Source organism: Coregonus clupeaformis, chromosome 9, assembly GCF_020615455.1.
Source record: "Coregonus clupeaformis isolate EN_2021a chromosome 9, ASM2061545v1, whole genome shotgun sequence".
Lineage (NCBI taxonomy): Eukaryota > Metazoa > Chordata > Actinopteri > Salmoniformes > Salmonidae > Coregonus > Coregonus clupeaformis.
The window spans coordinates 3,480,762-3,501,925 of record NC_059200.1 but is presented as its reverse complement, the minus strand read 5'-3'; the positions used below and the strand labels follow the sequence as shown (position 1 = coordinate 3,501,925).

Sequence of the window (21,164 nt, the reverse complement as noted above, 5' to 3'; positions counted from 1 at the left end):
CTTGGTGTGAGAGTCAACGAGGACGTTGACATCACACACAGGATGGGCAGGCGAAACAACAATGAGCGCACCTGCGCTGTCATCATTCTGTTTGAATTCAGATCAGCCAGGGACCTCATATGGAAGAAATTAAAAGGACATCAGCTTACTGAGAGACTCCAAGCTCTGCTTTGGCGAGGATCTTACCATAATGGACAAGGAGGCCAGGGTCGCTCTTTTGTCACTTGTGGAGAACAAGTAGGGAAAGAGAGCTTACTTTGTGGGCCCTACAGCATATATAGATCGGAAGGAAATACGACGCAAATGAAGAGACATCTTTCCCATTAATGGGTTTGGTTGGGTCACTCATGGAAAAATCGGTTTCATATAAAAGTAGCTAATGTACTGAAAATGCAAAAACAACGTTCTGTGATCTGAGACCATAGTCATGAAAATAAGAGCATCACTTCCATCTGCCAAACAAATTATGCTAAGAAACAAGGCTTCGATGAGTAAGCGGTTTATCCTATTGGCCTTCATCTTTAAGCCTTATAAATCCTCCTCCACATCAGGTCCACATGTTGTGTTGATAAGTGGGCCTGTGTCCACTGCTATCATTAGCCCGTTTCCTCTAGATTCCAGCTGATGCTGCCAAAGCCTATCTCAAAGATCCGCGGACGCAGGCCAGACTGCTTGGCACACGAGAATGGACCTGCTTATGTAAAAGTGAATAACCAGAAACAACCATTGGTTATTATAGAATAAACTATGCATACATTAGGCATCCATCCCATACATAGCGCCTTCCAGTATATAGGCCAAGCAGAAGTTATGATGCATTGGAAACAGAGCCTGCTTCTACCAAAGTCCTGCTACTGAGTCCCCACCATCACAGCACACAGATGCCAATTTGGTGTGGCTTTCTGTTTTAGATATATTTCACCACCAAAACCCAAAGGTGCTCCGAGGCAACATTTTTCAAAGAACAAGAGATTTTTCACTTCTAAGCATGATTATGCAATAACACACTCAATCGACTACAAAATATTTACTTGATTGTTAATATATTTCTCAACTTGTAAGGAGCTTGTTTGTACTGTAGACAGCCACTGGACTCCTTTGGGTCAGTGACAGCCCGGTCTGTCAGCTCACGCTAACCAAACTACAGCCACTTCTAGTGAACACATGCCATCGCTCAATGGCACTCTGGCGGAGATGGCAAGTTAATTACGTCTGAAAAGCCAACAGAGCTCTAGCCAAGGCGATGCCCGCCAGTCATTCTCCACGGCCAGGGCACGGTGCCAGCTCTCATCTGGACCGGCCCACCACCATGGGAGCAGCAGGGGACAACATAACCTACTCAGGTCATTATACTGTTTGGTGTTCTTTATACATGTTCTCTCACACAGCAGCAGCAGCTTTCTCCTAGCATGGTTAAACCAGACTGAAGAGTACAGCATTCAGTTTGGTTTACCCAAGCTAGGCTAACCCTCTCCTCCATCTAGTCGGCCATTTTCTGAGGTCTTGTAAATAGCACTGTAGGCGAACCAAACCACACACATGTATGAAGCCAGGAGGACTGACAGGTCTTCACCCAGAAATGTTTTTATGAGGCGCTCAAGCATCAGCAGCCTCATCAATCACTGTGAGGCACCATGGGATATGAAGTCCAGGTTGATTCATCAGTGGAGCCTTGTAATATGTGCTTCACTACTACAGACTACAGAGCATGACTGACTGCAATGCTCTCTCCTGACTGAAAACATGCATCCCTGAACATTATCAAACCTGGGTTCAAAAAGTATTTGTTTTCTTTCAAATTCTTTAGCTGCGCTCGATTGAGCTTGCGTGGGGAAATGGAACCAATGGAATAGTACCAAAAGTGCAAAGCCACCAATCTGGCACTCCAGAAAGGCTAAATCAAATGCTCAAAGTATATGAAAGACAGCAAATACTATTTGAACCCAGGTCTGTCTGTTATATATATATATATAAAAAGCTCTGTTAAATCAGACAAGAGGCCCTGTTGAAAATGCCATTACCATTATGATGGTATGTTCTTGCACCAAAATGAGGAGTGAAGTTTTACACTACATAAACACCACAACACAAGTTGTTTCCCAGGTGTTATTAAAAAAAAAAAAAGATCTAAATAGTTATTGATTATGGTGACACCATTTACCAGATTGCAGCAGCCACTACTCTTAAACCTTTGGATGCCGTCTACCATAGCGCCCTTCGCTTTATCACAGGTGACAGTTTAAATACACACCACTGCATCCTATATCAAAAGGTTGGCTGGTCCTCATTAAAGTCCCGTAGATCACTTCATTACTCCCTTTTTGTTTACAAAGCCTTACTACACAAGCTTCCAACTTACCTAACTTCGTTGCTAACGTATAAAAGAATGAGATACCAAACCCGTTCACAGGGTTGGTTAACTCTTCAGATTCCTCGGGTCTCCACGGAATTAGGTAAATCCGCTTTTAGTTTTCACGCTCCACATTTTGGAATCACTTACATTTGGATTCCCTGGTGCCACTAGGGCATTTTAAAACCCTCATGATAAATGAGTTCACCGAGGTGTGCAATGGTTTTGAGTGATTGATTTAGTAACTTGTTTATGATGGCTGTAATGTTGGTGATGTTATGGTGTAGTGTCCTTATTGTATCTTGTTATATTTTTACCTTTTGCTTTGTGGTCTCGGGGGACCACTTAAAATGAGACCCTGGTCTAAATTGGGCTCCCATGATGATAAAATAAAAGTTAATAAAAAACAAAATACTAACTCCACATGGCCCATCAGTTGTATGGACACTTCTACACCTCTGTTTTATTAGCTTGGTAAATATATATGGTAAAGATTATGTAGACCCTCGTGGCACACTGTTACATAGTGCAAGATTTGGTTCTGGGAGCCAGGATGAAAGATTATGAGCATTCAAATGAAATTACTGATGTTGGCAGTGACCATAGTTAGAAGTTCATGAAACTAGTCAAACCTAAATAAAACTTGGCCATAGGCAAGCAGGCAGCCTTTATGCATAACTTTAAACAACTCCTGGACCAAGCAAAATCTGATATTTATAGATTTCTTTTGCATTTCCTGTACCTATTGCCCTTTTAAACAACCCCAGGAACACAGTGCACTTAATATTCCATAGGGTACACCTCTCTACTTCCTTTACCGTCCTAAATGTACATTATCTGTCCTCCTCCTGCACTCCGTCTCCTACACTCTCCCCTCTCTCCTCTCTTCCCTGTGGTAATTCATCCCAGGTGTGCTGCGTTCACTGCAGTGCCTGAGCCACCCCCCCCCCCCCTCTCTCTCTCGCTCTTCGATGGAGCTCTAATTCAAACCAGCCCGGCTCTCCCATTGCATTACTTGTTGTTACACTTTATTGAGTTTGCCGCCAAATTCAGTCAACAGATTTACATAATTACGGGAAAGGCTGTGTGAGACGAATGGGAAATTCAGTTAGGAGACCACCGGTGACAAGAGGCCTAGGTTATTCCCCATTGACCCCAATCACTGGAGGGTATGAGGGGGGCTAGACCTCTATCCATACATACAGCCATCGTGAGAGCCTCTCTAACTAAAAGGGTTGTTTGTGTGTGTTTGAGAGGATGAATAAGCAGACTAGTGGAAATAACCGATGTTATTATACAGTAACAACATGTTGTGCTATAGTGACATCTATTGGATGAGCCACTGTCTGTCCATGGTGGTGGGGGTCTGTCTGGTCTGGCCCTGATGAGGAGTGGTGAAACGCTAGATCCAGGTTACAGTAGAGCAGGGAAACCCAACACCCACACTGCCCCTTTTAGTGAACACACACAGGGGTCAAAACTTCCTGTTAGTAATGCAGGCAAACTAGCAGGACCGTCATTTATCCTCCTTGTTTAGTATATGGCGGTTAGTTCTCATTGTGACTCCGTACGGAACTTCTTAAACAGTTTGACAAGGCTGACCTCACAGTCACAGTACATTCCACTTTTAAAAGATTCTGGATCCATCCTTGAGGGCAGCCTCAAACCTTTGTAGGCTAAATGGTAGATGGAACCTAACAGGGGTAGGGTTTGGAACACACTAACTATGGCTGGTGAATGGAGAGGAAGGGCGGGTAGTTTTGGCTTGAACCGCCACGGGTCTAAAGTCTCCTGCTTAGAATGGAAAGATGTATTAATGGAGGAAATTGTTCCTCAAGAAACAAAACAAACGTTTCCCCCAGTTGTGGCGTACACCTTTCATATGCCACTGCCAAATATAACCATTAAAACATTAATACAATTTGTCTGGTTGGGTCACATAAAAAAATGTATTTGGGAGAAAAAGTGTTGTGGTATTTTACTATTAACTTTTTTTCCCTCTTCTTTCTTTTTTAGGCCGTAGCGCATTTCCACAGGGCCTCTGTAAAAACAGCGCGCCATGCAGCTGGTGGGTCTGTGGTCAGGTGCCCATCCTGTTCCTGCTGGCTAACTACAGCTCCTCTAATACTCTTCCACCGACTCGCTCTCTCTCAAAGGGTCAATTGTTTTATTTTCTCTTTTTTTAATGGAGGGCTTTATGACCAGGGTTTTTTGTATTGGTCCTTACTACAGGTCAGGGGTCACAGTGAAAGCCTGGCTCGTTACACCGACCACATTCCATCACAGTCTCCCAATAATGCCAAGAGTGTGCAAAGCTGTCATCAAGGCAAAGGGTGGCTATTTGAAGAATCTCAAATATAAAATATATTTTGATTTGTTTAACACTTTTTTGGTTACTACATGATTCCATATGTGTTATTTCCTAGTTTTGATGTCTTCACTATTATTCTACAATGTAGAAAATAGTACAAAATAAATAAAAACCCTTGAATGAGCAGGTTTTCTAAAACCTTTGACTGGTAGTGTATCTGTTTACAAGTCGACACTAAGTAGTATTAAGGGTGAGTGTGTGTTGTGTTTACAGTGTTTCCCCTATATTCATTTAGCGGCTGCATTTTCTGGATGGTAAAATGTTTTCAGTGTAAACTTAAACGACTAAAACCAGATATAAACTATCATCTTTGAGAACTAACAATTGCCAAAATAGAAACTAGGCAGTCAGGGAGAATCAAAAATTCCAAAAATGTCATGGCATGGGCCCCCCATTGATTTTGTTATAATGTCTGTGTCACTCAGATAGCATAAGAACACAGCATAAGCGATGGCAAAATGTGTAGAATTGCAGGAAATTAGCTTTAAAACATAAAAATATTGTCTCTGTGGTCAAGAGGATGGCCTCTAAAATGTTAGTCCTGAGACCGCGTCATTGCCCATGCCAACTGAAAGAAATCGTGGGGGAAACACTGTGTTTAAGTCTAACTGCTATATAAGGGAGTGAGAAAGTGTGTGTATGTGAAAGAGACAGGGAGAGAACCGAAAGGATAGTGTTGTGAACATATTAAGCATTAGCAGGCCTTCTAGCCATAAGCCGTCTCTAAGATAAACCACTCCTGTGCTCCAGTATCATAAAGCCTCAGATTGTGGTCAGCTTCTGAAGGGCCAGGCAGGCAGTGAAACAGACAAAGTCCACACTACGCCTCGGAAAGAATAACACCACCAGAGGTTTTTATATCAGAAATAAAAAAAAAGAAGAGGAAGGTATACATAGGGGAAAAGGACTATAATTCCAATGTTTTCCTGGGCAAAATGGACAAACTCAGCAATTATGCCTAATGCAATAGTAAAAGTCAGATAATTATTATGGTGGTCAATCACAGTAAATACCTCCATTGATGCTATACACTGGGATACACTAATGCAGTGGTAGATAGATAAACAAGTAGGCAAGCATGCCAGCTCACTGTTCCCAGTGGCAGGCCCTGGAGAAGCAGACTTAAGTGACCATCACAGACACAATGTTCAGTACTAGGGATAAGCAATGACTTAAAGTGAATCTCCAAAGGTTTTGTATAATTTCAGCCAGTACAAACGTAGGATCTTAATTTGATCACCCTGTTGAAGGAGAACTTTCCTGCAATGCAGGAAATGTAAAACTTGTAGTGTATTTGAGGTTTAAAAAGGCTTCGGAAGTTTGAAACTTCCACTTAGAAATGTCAAAGATATCCATACAATTCACAACACTGCAACTACCAATTGGATATCATGAAATTGGGGACAAAAAGGGGTAGAAAGTACAACCTTTTTTTCCCGTCCAGTTTCTGCAAGATTATTTTCCTGCTGTAGCAAACTGGCTCAAAGATCCTACATCCGTTGTTTTGAAAGTAGTGCTAACGAGCCAAAATGGGTCCAAGAAATGTTGCACAATTGTGTACTACGTCATCCATTTCGTATGATATGTCACAAATTGCAATTCGGATGATATATCACAAATTCTAATTTGTACAATACATTACGAACTTGTAAGTGCATAAGATCCTGGACTACAAGTTAAAATTCGATTTACCCACACCTTAACTTACAAATGATCAAATGCAGCTCGATACATAGAGACAATAGGAAAAACGGAGGGAGAGAGACAGTGGGGCGAAAGAGACAGAAAGAAGTGGATGAATACTGAATTGAGGGTAATGGAGAGTAACGAATAAACCTCATCTCCAATAGCCATAAGAGAAATAACAGTTCGAAAGGAAACAAATCCAAACCCCAACTATAATTAAGAAAAAAATCCTTCAGCTTTCTTTTCCATTGGCTTTTGTTGAGTATCAAAATTAGACCGTGCGGTGTTAGGTTTACTTTGGAGTGTCCTGAACATTCCTCCGTCACCTGTGTTGTTTCAACAGTGACCCTGCCTAGTGTTAAAGATGTAATCCACATTAGGGATTAGCTCTCTCAACACTGTGCCATGTCTAGGAGAGAGAGACAGGGAAACCAAAGCCCAGGCAGACATATGTCTGAACAAAGAGTGATTTCTCACAATGGACTATATAACCCTATAAGAATAATCCTATAAGAATCCAGTATTCATGGATGCCAAGGGAAGCCAGGCTTCCCTAAAAAAATTACCAAGAAAAAAACATTATATTTCTTTTGTCTCTCTGTGTTTCATAATTTTCATTCAATTCACAAGAGGCTGAATGTATCTCCCCGGAGAAAGCATCCGAGCTAGCGAAACAGCTCCCCTCTGTCTCTGTAGGCCATCTATCTGATGCAGTCTGGTACAAAAGAGTATGACATTGTTGCCGCCCATAGCATTGAATGCAAGGGAAGCCGGCGAGCATTTGGCCTCCATTGATTAAAAAAAGTATAAAATAATCGCAAATCAGCATTGAGCTAAACTGTGAATGGTCATGGCGCATCAAAAAAAAATGTCAAGGGAAGCCAGTTTGGATTTGGAGTCACTCCTCTCAAATCGCATCAAGAGTATACGTCACTGACAGAAACAATTTGAATTGTTGCATCTTGTTGTGTTGTTGTCGTCCGGTAGCTAAAATTGGCCCTTTCCTAAATTGGTCATGGGTGGCGATAGGAATTTGGACTTGTGGTTTTACTTAATTCTCCGTACTGGCCAATGATAATAATGGCGATTCTGATACAACCATTAATTCATACATTGTGCCCCTGGCCTGAGAGGATGGAAGTTAAATATGTAGCTAGATGTAGAAGGCTAATGTTAACTAGCTAACGTTGCCCATGAAAGGAAGTTAGGCTAGCAAGCAAGCATTTTAGCCAAGTAGCCTAGGACAACAAAAAATAAAAGCGTGTACTGTATGACAGAGTGATAGACCGTTTCGTCAACATGAAAGAGCATTGGCGTTTCTCTACAACATGTTTTTTCTACTTGCACGAACGCACGCACGCACACACACAGAAATCAGAACCATGGACAGCCACATCATTTCTAGCTTACGTTGATTGGACTAAATTGTTTTTGGTATCTTTTAGTTGTCACAGTATTAGACTAAGCATAGGTGATTTGATGATGAAATGTTGAAGTTGAAATGGTGTTGGACTAGTGGGGGCAGCACCTGTTTTCTTTGCGACTTGCGGTGGTTCTAAATCAAAAGTTGTTTAGTAGTCCGAAAATGGTGTAAACATTAACTTGTTGACCATGCTGTAGGTCATGTAACTGTTTGTTAAATGCAATATGCTTTGTTTACTTCACCGGACAGACGTTGCTCTCCGTTTTTTTTATGAAACAAAGGTGTGGTTGAATTTATTCTGCCACTGTCTTCTTATTGTCTCGGCCTTTAGGCCTATATATCGCGGTCGCAAGGCATATGAACTAACAGGTTATAGAGCAAACAAGGCAATTATCACAATACATACAGTTGAAGTCGGAGGTTTACATACACTTAGGTTGGCGTCATTAAAACTTGTTTTTCAACCACTCCACAAATTTCTTGTTAACAAACTATAGTTTTGGCAAGTCGGTAAGGACATCTACTTTGTGCATGACACAAGTAATTTTTCCAACAATTGTTTACAGACAGATTATTTCACTTATAATTCACTATATCACAATTCCAGTGGGTCAGAAGTTTACATACACTAAGTTGACTGTGCCTTTAAACAGCTTGGAAAATTCCAGAAAATGATGTCATGGCTTTAGAAGCTTCTGATAGGCTAATTGAAATAATTTGAGTCAATTGGAGGAGTACCTGTGGATGTATTTCAAGGCCTACCTTCAAACTCAGTGCTTCATTGCTTGACATTGTGGGAAAATCAAAAGAAATCAGCCAAGACCTAAGAAAAATAAATTGTAGACCTCCACAAGTCTGGTTCATCCTTGGGAGCAATTTCCAAATGCCTGAAGGTACCACGTTCATCTGTACAAACAATAGTACGCAAGTATAAACACCATGGGACCACGCAGCCGTCATACCGCTCAGGAAGGAGACGCGTTCTGTCTCCTAGAGATGAACGTACTTTGGTGCGAAAAGTGCAAATCAATCCCAGAACAACAGCAAAGGACCTTGTGAAGATGCTGGAGGAAACGGGTACAAAAGTATCTACAGTGGGGAAAAAAAGTATTTAGGTAGCCACAAATTGTGCAAGTTCTCCCACTTAAAAAGATGAGAGAGGCCTGTAATTTTCATCATAGGTACATGTCAACTATGACAGACAAAATGAGAATTTTTTTTCCAGAAAATCACATTGTAGGATTTTTAATGAATTTATTTGCAAATTATGGTGGAAAATAAGTATTTGGTCAATAACAAAAGTTTCTCAATACTTTGTTATATACCCCTTGTTGGCAATGTTTTCTGTAAGTCTTCACAAGGTTTTCACACACTGTTGCTGGTATTTTGGCCCATTCCTCCATGCAGATCTCCTCTAGAGCAGTGATGTTTTGGGGCTGTCGCTGGGCAACACGGACTTTCAACTCCCTCCAAAGATTTTCTATGGGGTTGAGATCTGGAGACTGGCTAGGCCACTCCAGGACCTTGAAATGCTTCTTACGAAGCCACTCCTTCGTTGCCCGGGCGGTGTGTTTGGGATCATTGTCATGCTAAAAGACCCAGCCACGTTTCATCTTCAATGCCCTTGCTGATGGAAGGAGGTTTTCACTCAAAATCTCACGATACATGGCCCCATTCATTCTTTCCTTTACACGGATCAGTCGTCCTGGTCCCTTTGCAGATAAACAGCCCCAAAGCATGAAGTTTCCACCCCCATGCTTCACAGTAGGTATGGTGTTCTTTGGATGCAACTCAGCATTCTTTGTCCTCCAAACACGATGAGTTGAGTTTTTATCAAAAAGTTATATTTTGGTTTCATCTGACCATATGACATTCTCCCAATCCTCTTCTGGATCATCCAAATGCACTCTAGCAAACTTCAGACGGGCCTGGACATGTACTGGCTTAAGCAGGGGGACACGTCTGGCAATGCAGGATTTGAGTCCCTGGCGGAGTAGTGTGTTACTGATGGTAGGCTTTGTTACTTTGGTCCCAGCTCTCTGCAGGTCATTCACTAGGTCCCCCGTGTGGTTCTGGGATTTTTGCTCACCGTTCTTGTGATCATTTTGACCCCACGGGGTGAGATCTTGCGTGGAGCCCCAGATCGAGGGAGATTATCAGTGGTCTTGTATGTCTTCCATTTCCTAATAATTGCTCCCACAGTTGATTTCTTCAAACCAAGCTGCTTACCTATTGCAGATTCAGTCTTCCCAGCCTGGTGCAGGTCTACAATTTTGTTTCTGGTGTCCTTTGACAGCTCTTTGGTCTTGACCATAGTGGAGTTTGGAGTGTGACTGTTTGAGGTTGTGGACAGGTGTCTTTTATACTGATAAGTTCAAACAGGTGCCATTAATACAGGTAACGAGTGGAGGACAGAGGAGCCTCTTAAAGAAGAAGTTACAGGTGTGTGAGAGCCAGAAATCTTGCTTGTTTGTAGGTGACCAAATACTTATTTTCCACCATAATTTGCAAATAAATTCATTAAAAATCCTACAATGTGATTTTCTGGATTTTTTTCTCAATTTGTCTGTCATAGATGACGTGTACCTATGATGAAAATGACAGGCCTCTCTCATCTTTTTAAGTGGGAGAACTTGCACAATTGGTGGCTGACTAAATACTTTTTTCCCCCACTGTATATCCATACTAAAACGAGTCGACATAACCTGAAAGGCCGCTGCTCTAAAACCGCCACAAAAAAGCCAGACAACGGTTTGCAACTGCACATGGGGACAAAGATTGTACATTTTGGAGAAATGTCCTCTGGTCTGATGAAAAAAAATTTGAACTGTTTGCCCATAACGACCATCGTTATGTTTGGAGGAAAAAGGGGGTGCTTTGCAAGCCGAAGAACACCATCCCAACCGTGAAGCACAGGGGTGTGTGATGAGTGTGATGGAAGGAGTCAGACGCAGGAGGGTAATCACCAAATACAGAGTTTATTCCTTCGTTACACAAAATGCGCTGGAATAGCGACAAACGAAACAGGCACAGGGGAAACTATCTACCCTGGCAATACACTGTAACGGTATCTCCATACAATACATAGGCACAGGGGAAATATCTACCCTGGCAACAAAATGGTACGAGTAGCTCCACCGAGCTACACTACTCTCACATTCAAACAATCACCCACAAGGACAAGGGGGCAGAGGGAACACTTATACACTGACTAATGAGGGGATTAGAACCAGGTGTGTGTGATTGACAAGACAAATGTGATGATGATAATTGGGGCGGCAGTGGTTAGTAAGCCGGTGACGACGAACGCCGAAGCCTGCCCGAACAAGGAGGGGAGGCAACCTCGGCGGAAGTCGTGACAGGGTGGCAGCATCATGCTGTGGGGGTTCTTTGATGCAGGAGGGACTGGTGCACTTCACAAAATAGATGGCATCATGAGGAAGGAAAATGATGTGGATATATTGAAGCAACATCTCAAGACATCAGTCAGGAAGTTAAAGCTTGGTCGCAAGCATACTTCCAAAGTTGTGCCAAAATGGCTTAAGGACAACAAAGTCAAGGTATTGGAGTGGCCATCACAAAGCCCTGACCTCAATCCTATAGAACATTTGTGAGCAGAACTGAAAAAGTTTGTGCGAGCAAGGAGGCCTACAAACCTGACTCAGTTACACCAGCTCTGTCAGGAGGAATGGGCCAAAATTCACCCAACTTATTGTGGGAAGCTTGTGGAAGGCTACCCGAAACGTTTGAACCAAGTTAAACAATTTAAAGGCAATGCTATCAAATACTAATTGAGTGTATGTAAACTTCTGACCCACTGGGAATGTGATGAAAGAAATAAAAGCTGAAATAAATCACTCTCTACTATTATTCTGACATTTCACGTTCTTAAAATAAAGTGGTGATCCTAACTGACCTAAGACAGGGAATTTTTACTAGGATTAAATGTCAGGAATTGTGAAAAACTGAGTTTAAATGTATTTGGCTAAGGTGTATATAAACTTCCGACTTCAACTGTAGGTTGTAATATGGCTTTTTTTCTGGCTTCCCCAGGGATTTTACCCACGCACCGTTACTGTAACAATCGATGGCTATGCCTAATCACCATAGCATTCCATCAAACAATTCCAAACAGATGTTCCTCCGCGGCAAACTCGCACAATATTACATTGTACTCCAAGGGCCCTGCAGCCATTTCTTGTTGCTAAACTCAAAAATGGTGTTTGCTTATTTGTTTTATATCAGATAAGGGAGAAGTAATCTTCGACTAGACGAGCAAATCCAAATAAGCTGATTATATTCCCTCTATATCAAAGCCTGTCCAAAGTACAACGTGTTCTGAACCTTTAGACTCCACTTGTAATAACTCATAACTTTAAGTTGTTTGCCTAGCTATCCTACAACGATTACATTCATTCTCTCTAATTCCTCTCCAGTCACTAACTGCCAACCCTCATTCGCATCGGCCAAAATCAGGCACAAAAAAACACTTTTAATATCAGACGTGTACTGGTATAATGTCTCCCCCCAAGATCACACCATTGATCCTGGGTATTAAATGCCTTCACAGCGAGATGAAAGACAACCTTGATATTGCTTTCTTCAACACTGCTGCCCTGTGTGTGTGTGTGTGTGTGTGTGTGTGTGTGTGTGTGTGTGTGTGTGTGTGTGTGTGTGTGTGTGTGTGTGTGTGTGTGTGCGTGCGCACTTGAACCTCCACATTATCTCTGTATGCAATTCAACTTTCTGCCAACTGGCAGGGGGGCACTTTATGCTATGAGAAAAGACAGGGGGAAAAGATTCCGATACAAAACTCCATCTCTCTCTCCTCTTTTGGAAAACGAGTGAAAAGCACAAATGTTGAAAGTCTGGAGTCTGGGCCCTTCATGTAAGGTAACTGGCTGCCTCTCAAATGGTGCCAACCATTATCCGAGCTACAGGCCACAACTTCAAGAGGGATACATACAAAAATAAATAATGTATTATTAGTTTTTAAAGGTATTGTTCGGTCCCAAAAATAAATTATGAAACAGGTTGTTTGGATCCTGGATGCTGATTGGTTGATAGCAGGGAGTTATTCACGACAATCCCTGGGTAATGTTAACAGCTCCATTTAAATTATCAATGCGCATCAACTGTTCCACAACCCAGCCAGGCAATTCATGAACTTAATCTCCCTGGAAAAAAAGTCTTGACATTATTTCCCAATGCTTCTAGCCTAGCATTTTGTTTGCAACAGTTGTGGTTTGTCTAAACCTTGTTGCCTGCCTCTCTGACCTGTGCAACAATGTTGAATTATTTTTTTTGTGATCTCCACTGTGCCATAGAGAATTAACGTATCCGGACGAGACTGACAGCTTCTCTGAGCCAGGCGGAATCATTTATCAGGATCATTATAATGGATATATCCAAAGAAATGGCATTAGAAACAAAGGTAAAACAAACAAAAATGCACATAGTTTGCTGTCAACACCATTATCCCAGAAACCTTAGACCCACTCCAATTTGCATACCGCCCCAATAGATCCACAGATGATGCAATCTCTATTGCACTCCACACTGCCCTTTCCCACCTGGACAAAAGGAACACCTACGTGAGAATGCTATTCATTGACTACAGCTCAGTGTTCAACACCATAGTGCCCTCAAAGCTCATCACTAAGCTAAGGACCCTGGGACTAAACACCTCCCTCTGCAACTGGATCCTGGACTTCCTGATGGGCCACCCCCAGGTGGTAAGGGTAGGTAACAACACATCTGCCACACTGATCCTCAACACGGGGGCCCCTCAGGGGTGCGTGCTCAGTCTCCTCCTGTACTCCCTGTTCACCCATGACTGCATGGCCAGGCACGACACCAACACCATCATTAAGTTTGCCGACGACACAACAGTGGTAGGCCTGATCACCGACAACGATGAGACAGCCTATAAGGAGGTCAGAGACCTGGCCGTGTGGTGCCAGGATAACAACCTCTCCCTCAACTTGATCAAGACAAAGGAGATGATTGTGGACTACAGGAAAAAGAGGACCGGGCACGCCCCCATTCTCATCGATGGGCCTGTAGTGGAGCAGGTTGAGAGCTTCAAGTTCCTTGGTGTCCACATCACCAACAAACTATCATGGTCCAAACACACCAAGACAGTCGTGAAGAGGGAACGACAAAGCCTATTACCCCTCAGGAGACTGAAAAGATTTGGCATGAGTCCTCAAATCCTCAAAATGTTATACAGCGGCACCATCGAGAACATCCTGACTGGTTGCATCACTGCTTGGTATGGTAACTGCTCGGCCTCTGACCGCAAGGCACTACAGAGGGTAGTACGTACGGTACAGTACATCACTGGGGCCAAGCTTCCTGCCATCCAGGACCTCTATACCAGGCGGTGTCAGAGGAAGGCCCTAAAAATTGTCAAAGACTCCAGCCACCCTAGTCATAGACTGTTCTCTCTGATACCGCATGGCAGGCGGTACCGGAGCGCCAAGTCTAGGTCCAAAAGGCTTCTTAATAGCTTCTACCCCCAAGCCATAAGACTCCTGAACAGCTAATCAAATGGCTACCCAGACTATTTGCTTAGAACGGACAACACATCCGCTTGGCTAGCGACCAAGCCAATAGAATCGACGACCACCTCGCTTGGCTAGCAACTTCAGAATCTCAGAACTAACGACTGGTTTTTGCTTGGAGTATATCATCTGGTGGAAGGATGAAATGAAATAAAAAATTACTCATTAAAATAAAGTTGAATGAAAACGTGGTTAATATTTTTTTATTATTTTGGCAACCGTTTCATAAAAGCAACAAGGCACTCGAACCCAGAAATTATTGTGAATAACACCCTCCTAAGGACTGTTTCCCTGGCCCTCCACTTCGTGTCGGACCTAAGAACAGCCCTTAGACGGGTGTTATTCTCACGATAATCCCCAGGTTCTCATGCCTTATTGGATAACCTCACACCTTTTATCCAGCATGTTTTTTGGAGGCCAACCTCTCCAGTGTGTTCCATTTGTTTTGATAAAGGGAACAGAGAAAGAGGTGGAGTGTGTCTAATGAGGGAATAGAGAAGGAGGTGGAGTGTTCATCAGACTGAGTCTCTAATGCTCCTTTAAAGGAAAACTCCACCCCAAAACTATCTTAGTCCATTGTTGATATAGTCCCAAAATGTTTTGGATGTCAGCAATCAAGTTTTCAAGATATGTAACTTTCAAAATACAGAAATCTGGCCCGTATTATGCATTTTGGACTAATGAAACAAATACCAAAAGATAGTTTTGGGGTTGAATTTTCCTTTAAGTACTGTAGTAAAGTACAGTGGGGAAAAAAAGTATTTAGTCAGCCACCAATTGTGCAAGTTCTCCCACTTAAAAAGATGAGAGAGGCCTGTAATTTTCATCATAGGTACACGTCAACTATGACAGACAAAATGAGGGAAAAAAATCCAGAAAATCACATTGTAGGATTATTTATGAATTTATTGGCATATGATGGTGGAAAATAAGTATTTGGTCAATAACAAAAGTTTCTCAATACTTTGTTATATACCCTTTGTTGGCAATGACACAGGTCAAACGTTTTCTGTAAGTCTTCACAAGGTTTTCACACACTGTTGCTGGTATTTTGGCCCATTCCTCCATGCAGATCTCCTCTAGAGCAGTGATGTTTTGGGGCTGTCGCTGGGCAACACAGACTTTCAACTCCCTCCAAAGATTTTCTATGGGGTTGAGATCTGGAGACTGGCTAGGCCACTCCAGGACCTTGAAATGCTTCTTACGAAGCCACTCCTTCGTTGCCCGGGCGGTGTGTTTGGGATCATTGTCATGCTGAAAGACCCAGCCACGCTTAATCTTCAATGCCCTTGCTGATGGAAGGAGGATTTCACTCAAAATCTCACGATACATGGCCCCATTCATTCTTTCCTTTACATGGATTAGTCGTCCTGGTCCCTTTGCAGAAAAACAGCCCCAAAGCATGATGTTTCCAACCCCATGCTTCACAGTAGGTATGGTGTTCTTTGGATGCAACTCAGCATTCTTTGTCCTCCAAACATGACGAGTTGAGTTTTTACCAAAAAGTTATATTTTGGTTTCATCTGACCGTATGACATTCTCCCAATCCTCTTCTGGATCATCCAAATGCACTTCAGACGGGCCTGGACATGTACTGGCTTAAGCAGGGGGACACGTCTCGCACTGCAGGATTTGAGTCCCTGGCGGCGTAGTGTGTTACTGATGGTAGGCTTTGTTACTTTGGTCCCAGCTCTCTGCAGGTCATTCACTAGGTCCCCCCGTGTGGTTCTGGGATTTTTGCTCACCGTTCTTGTGATCATTTTGACCCCACGGGGTGAGATCTTGCGTGGAGCCCCAGATCGAGGGAGATTATCAGTGGTCTTGTATGTCTTCCATTTCCTAATAATTGCTCCCACAGTTGATTTCTTCAAACCAAGCTGCTTACCTATTGCAGATTCAGTCTTCCCAGCCTGGTGCAGGTCTACAATTTTGTTTTTGGTGTCCTTTGACAGCTCTTTGGTCTTGGCCATTGTGGAGTTTGGAGTGTGACTGTTTGAGGTTGTGGACAGGTGTCTTTTATACTGATAACAAGTTCAAACAGGTGCCATTAATACAGGTAACGAGTGGAGGACAGAGGAGCCTCTTAAAGAAGAAGTTACATGTCTGTGAGAGCCAGAAATCTTGCTTGTTTGTAGGTGACCAAATACTTATTTTCCACCATAATTTGCAAATAAATTCATTAAAAATCCTACAATGGGATTTTCTGAATTTTTTTTCCTCAATTTGTCTGTCATAGTTGACGTGTACCTATGATGAAAATTACAGGCCTCTCTCATCTTTTTAAGTGGGAGAACTTGCACAATTGGTGGCTGACTAAATACTTTTTTTCCCCACTGTATGTGACTTTTCATTTTAAGTGTGTAAGTATGCAGGTGATTATTCCATACAAAGTAAGTAAATAGGTACATACGATGCATTCGGAAAGTATTCAGACCCCTTCCCCTCATTTTGTTATGTTACAGCCTTATTCTAAATTATGATTATTTTTTAATCCCTCATCAATCTACACACAATACCCCACAATGACAAAGCGAAAACAGGTTTTTAGAAATGTTTGCAAATGTATTACAAATAAAAACGTACAACTTACATAAGTATTCAGACCCTTTGCTATGAGACTCGAAATTGAGCTCAGGTGCATCCGGTTTCCATTAAATCATCCTTGAGTTTCTACAACTTGATTGGAGTCCACCTGTGGTAAATTCAATTGATTGGACATGATTTGGAACGGCACACACCTGTCTATATAAGGTCCCACAGTTGACAGTGCATGTCAGAGCAAAAAAACAAGCCATGAGGTCGAAGGAATTGTCCGTAGAGCTCCGAGACAGGATTGTGTCAAGGCACATATCTGGGGAAAGGTACCAAAAAATGTCTGCAGCATTGAAGTTCCAAAAGAGCACAGTGGCCTCCATCATTCATAAATGGAAGAAGTTTGGAACCACCAAGACTCTTCCTAGAGCTGGCCGCCCGGTCAAACTGAGCAATCGGGGGAGAAGGGCCTTGGTCAGGGAGGTGACCAAGAACCCAATGGTCACATTGACAGAGCTCCAAAGGTCCTCTGTGGAGATGGGAGAACCTTCCAGAAGGACAACCTTCTCTGCAGCACTCCACCAATCAGGCCTTTATGGTAGAGTGGCCAGACGGAAGCCACTCCTCAGTAAAAGGCACATGACAGCCTGCTTGGAGTTCGGCAAAAAGTCACCTAAAGTACTCTCAGACCATGAGAAATAAGATTCTCTGGTCTGATGAAACCAAGATTGAACTCTTTGGTCTGAATGCCAAGCGTCATGTCTGGAGGAAACCTGGCACCATCCCTACGGTGAAAAATTTTGGTGGCAGCATCACGCTGTGGGGATGTTTTTCAGTGGCAGGGACTGAGAGACAAGTCAGGATCGAGGAAATGATGAACGGAGCAAAGTACAGAGAGATCCTTGATGAAAACCTGCTCCAGAGCGCTCAGGACCTCAGACTGAGGTGAAGGTTCACCTTCCAAGAGGACAACGACCCTAAGCACACAGCCAAGACAATGCAGGAGTGGCTTCGGGACAAGTCTCTGAATGTCCTTGAGTGGCCCAGCCAGAGCCCGGACTTAAACCCGATCTAACATCTCTGGAGAGACCTGAAAATAGCTGTGCAGTGACGCTCCCCATCCAACCTGACAGAGCTTGAGAGGATCTGCAGAGAAGAATGGGAGAAACCCCCCAAATACAGGTGTGCCAAGCTTGTAGCATCATACCCATGAAGACTAGAGGCTGTAATCGCTGCCAAAGGCGCTTCAACAAAGTACTGAGTAAAGGGTCTGAATACTTATGTAAATGTGATATTTCATTTTATTTTTTAAATATAAATTTGCTAACATTTCTGAAAACCTGTTTTTGCTTTGTCATTATGGAGTATAGTGTGTAGATTGATGAGGTATTTTTTTATTCATTTTAGGAATAAGGCTGTAACGTAACAAAATGTGGAAAAAGCAAAGGGGTCTGAATACTTTCCGAATGCACTGCACTTAGCCACATGTCTGGTTAAGTATTGGCACTGGGTGGCACCTTCGGGCACCGTGCGGGTAGCTCGTGGGACAAGGGGGACAATTATTCTCCACCCAGACAAGCTATAGCGAGCCCAACACCCGAGCCCAACAACCGACCAACCGAGGCTTAGATGTGTTTAACCCAAAGAGAGGCGTTTCCATGGCAACCTGCAGCTCGCGCCCTGAGTGGCAGCCTACACCAATTAGTGTAGTTGTGTGGGAGGGAGGGTGGCGAAGACAAGGAGGCAATTTCCCTCAAACCACAATCAAATGAAAGAATCCCTCGACCTCTATACCCCCTTTAAAGCTAGGCAGTGTTTATTTAACAGGCTCTTTCATTAGCCATTTAACTCCTCTTTCTCAAACAACTGTGAAACGATTATATGGGCCCTGGGACAGTCAGGGGCCCTCTGGCACAGCTACAGCTCAGCTCATCACAGACGCTTCATTAATAAGAATGGGGAATGGGTTTGGCTTGATGGGGAGGGATGACATGACAGTAAGGCCTGGCCGACTGACACCATCCATAACCCTAACTCTCCCAGCCAGAGAAATGCAGCCTGAGAAGGGAGCCTCTCTAATGGGGTGGGATTTTATTTGACGGAGGGTGAGGGAGGGGAGTGTGGAGAGAGTCTGACATTCCCACAACGCTGGTGTTTGTGGGATACATGTTTAAGGGAGAGGGGGAAGAGAGAATCACACTGATTCTGCTGGGGTTTGTTCATTCCTTCACAAATCATATCAAATTTTATTTGTCACATACACGTGTTTAGCAGATGTTATAGAGGGTGTAGCGAAATGCTTGTGCTTCTAGCTCCAACAGTGCAGTAATATCTAACAATTTCACAACATATACCCAATACACACAAAAAAGTAAGGAATGGGATTTAAGAATATATACATACAGTGGGGGGAAAAAGTATTTAGTCAGCCACCAATTGTGCAAGTTCTCCCACTTAAAAAGATGAGAGAGGCCTGTAATTTTCATCATAGGTGCACGTCAACTATGACAGACAAAATGAGAAAAAAAAATCCAGAAAATCACATTGTAGGATTTTTAATGAATTTATTTGCAAATTATGGTGGAAAATAAGTATTTGGTCAATAACAAAAGTTTCTCAATACTTTGTTATATACCCTTTGTTGGCAATGACACAGGTCAAACGTTTTCTGTAAGTCTTCACAAGGTTTTCACACACTGTTGCTGGTATTTTGGCCCATTCCTCCATGCAGATCTCCTCTAGAGCAGTGACGTTTTGGGGCTGTCGCTGGGCAACACGGACTTTCAACTCCCTCCAAAGACTTTCTATGGGGTTGAGATCTGGAGACTGGCTAGGCCACTCCAGGACCTTGAAATGCTTCTTACGAAGCCACTCCTTCGTTGCCCGGGCGGTGTGTTTGGGATCATTGTCATGCTGAAAGACCCAGCCACGTTTCATCTTCAATGCCCTTGCTGATGGAAGGAGGTTTTCACTCAAAATCTCACGATACATGGCCCCATTCATTCTTTCCTTTACACGGATCAGTCGACCTGGTCCCTTTGCAGAAAAACAGCCCCAAAGCATAATGTTTCCACCCCCATGCTTCACAGTAGGTATGGTGTTCTTTGGATGCAACTCAGCATTCTTTGTCCTCCAAACACGACGAGTTGAGTTTTTACCAAAAAGTTCTATTTTGGTTTCATCTGACCATATGACATTCTCCCAATCCTCTTCTGGATCATCCAAATGCACTCTAGCAAACTTCAGACGGGCCTGGACATGTACTGGCTTAAGCAGGGGGACACGTCTGGCACTGCAGGATTTGAGTCTCTGGCGGCGTAGTGTGTTACTGATGGTAGGCTTTGTTACTTTGGTCCCAGCTCTCTGCAGGTCATTCACTAGGTCCCCCTGTGTGGTTCTGGGATTTTTGCTCACCGTTCTTGTGATCATTTTGACCCCACGGGGTGAGATCTTGCGTGGAGCCCCAGATCGAGGGGAGATTATCAGTGGTCTTGTATGTCTTCCATTTCCTAATAATTGCTCCCACAGTTGATTTCTTCAAACCAAGCTGCTTACCTATTGCAGATTCAGTCTTCTCAGCCTGGTGCAGGTCTACAATTTTGTTTCTGGTGTCCTTTGACAGCTCTTTGGTCTTGGCCATAGTGGAGTTTGGAGTGTGACTGTTTGAGGTTGTGGACAGGTGTCTTTTATACTGATATCAAGTTCAAACAGGTGCCATTAATACAGGTAACGAGTGGAGGACAGAGGAGCCTCTTAAAGAAGAAGTTACAGGTCTGTGAGAGCCAGAAATCTTGCTTGTTTGTAGGTGACCAAATACTTATTTTTCACCATAATTTGCAAATAAATTCATTAAAAATCCTACAATGTGATTTTCTGGATTTTTTTCTCTCAATTTGTCTGTCATAGTTGACGTGTACCTATGATGAAAATTACAGGCCTCTCTCATCTTTTTAAGCGGGAGAACTTGCACAATTGGTGGCTGACTAAATACTTTTTTTCCACACTGTATATGGACAAGCAATGACAGAGCGGCACGGACTAAGATACAGAAGAATATTATAGAATATAATGCAGTATATACATATGAGATGAGTAGTGCAAGCTATGTAAACATTATTAAAGTGACTAGTGTTCCATTTCTTAAAGTGGCCAGTGATTTCAATAGGCAGCAGCAGCCTCAAATGTGATAGTGATGGCTATTTAACAGTCTGATGGCCTTGAGATAGAAGCTGTTTT

At 42.9% G+C, this 21,164-nt stretch overlaps 1 protein-coding gene across 1 annotated transcript in view; it reads right to left on the bottom strand.

Annotated features, from left to right (window-relative positions):
- The window catches only part of LOC121573580 (UV radiation resistance-associated gene protein-like), a 152,287-nt gene that overhangs the window by 26,396 nt on the left and 104,727 nt on the right, over nt 1-21,164 (bottom strand). The gene's annotated exons all lie outside the window — the stretch shown is intronic.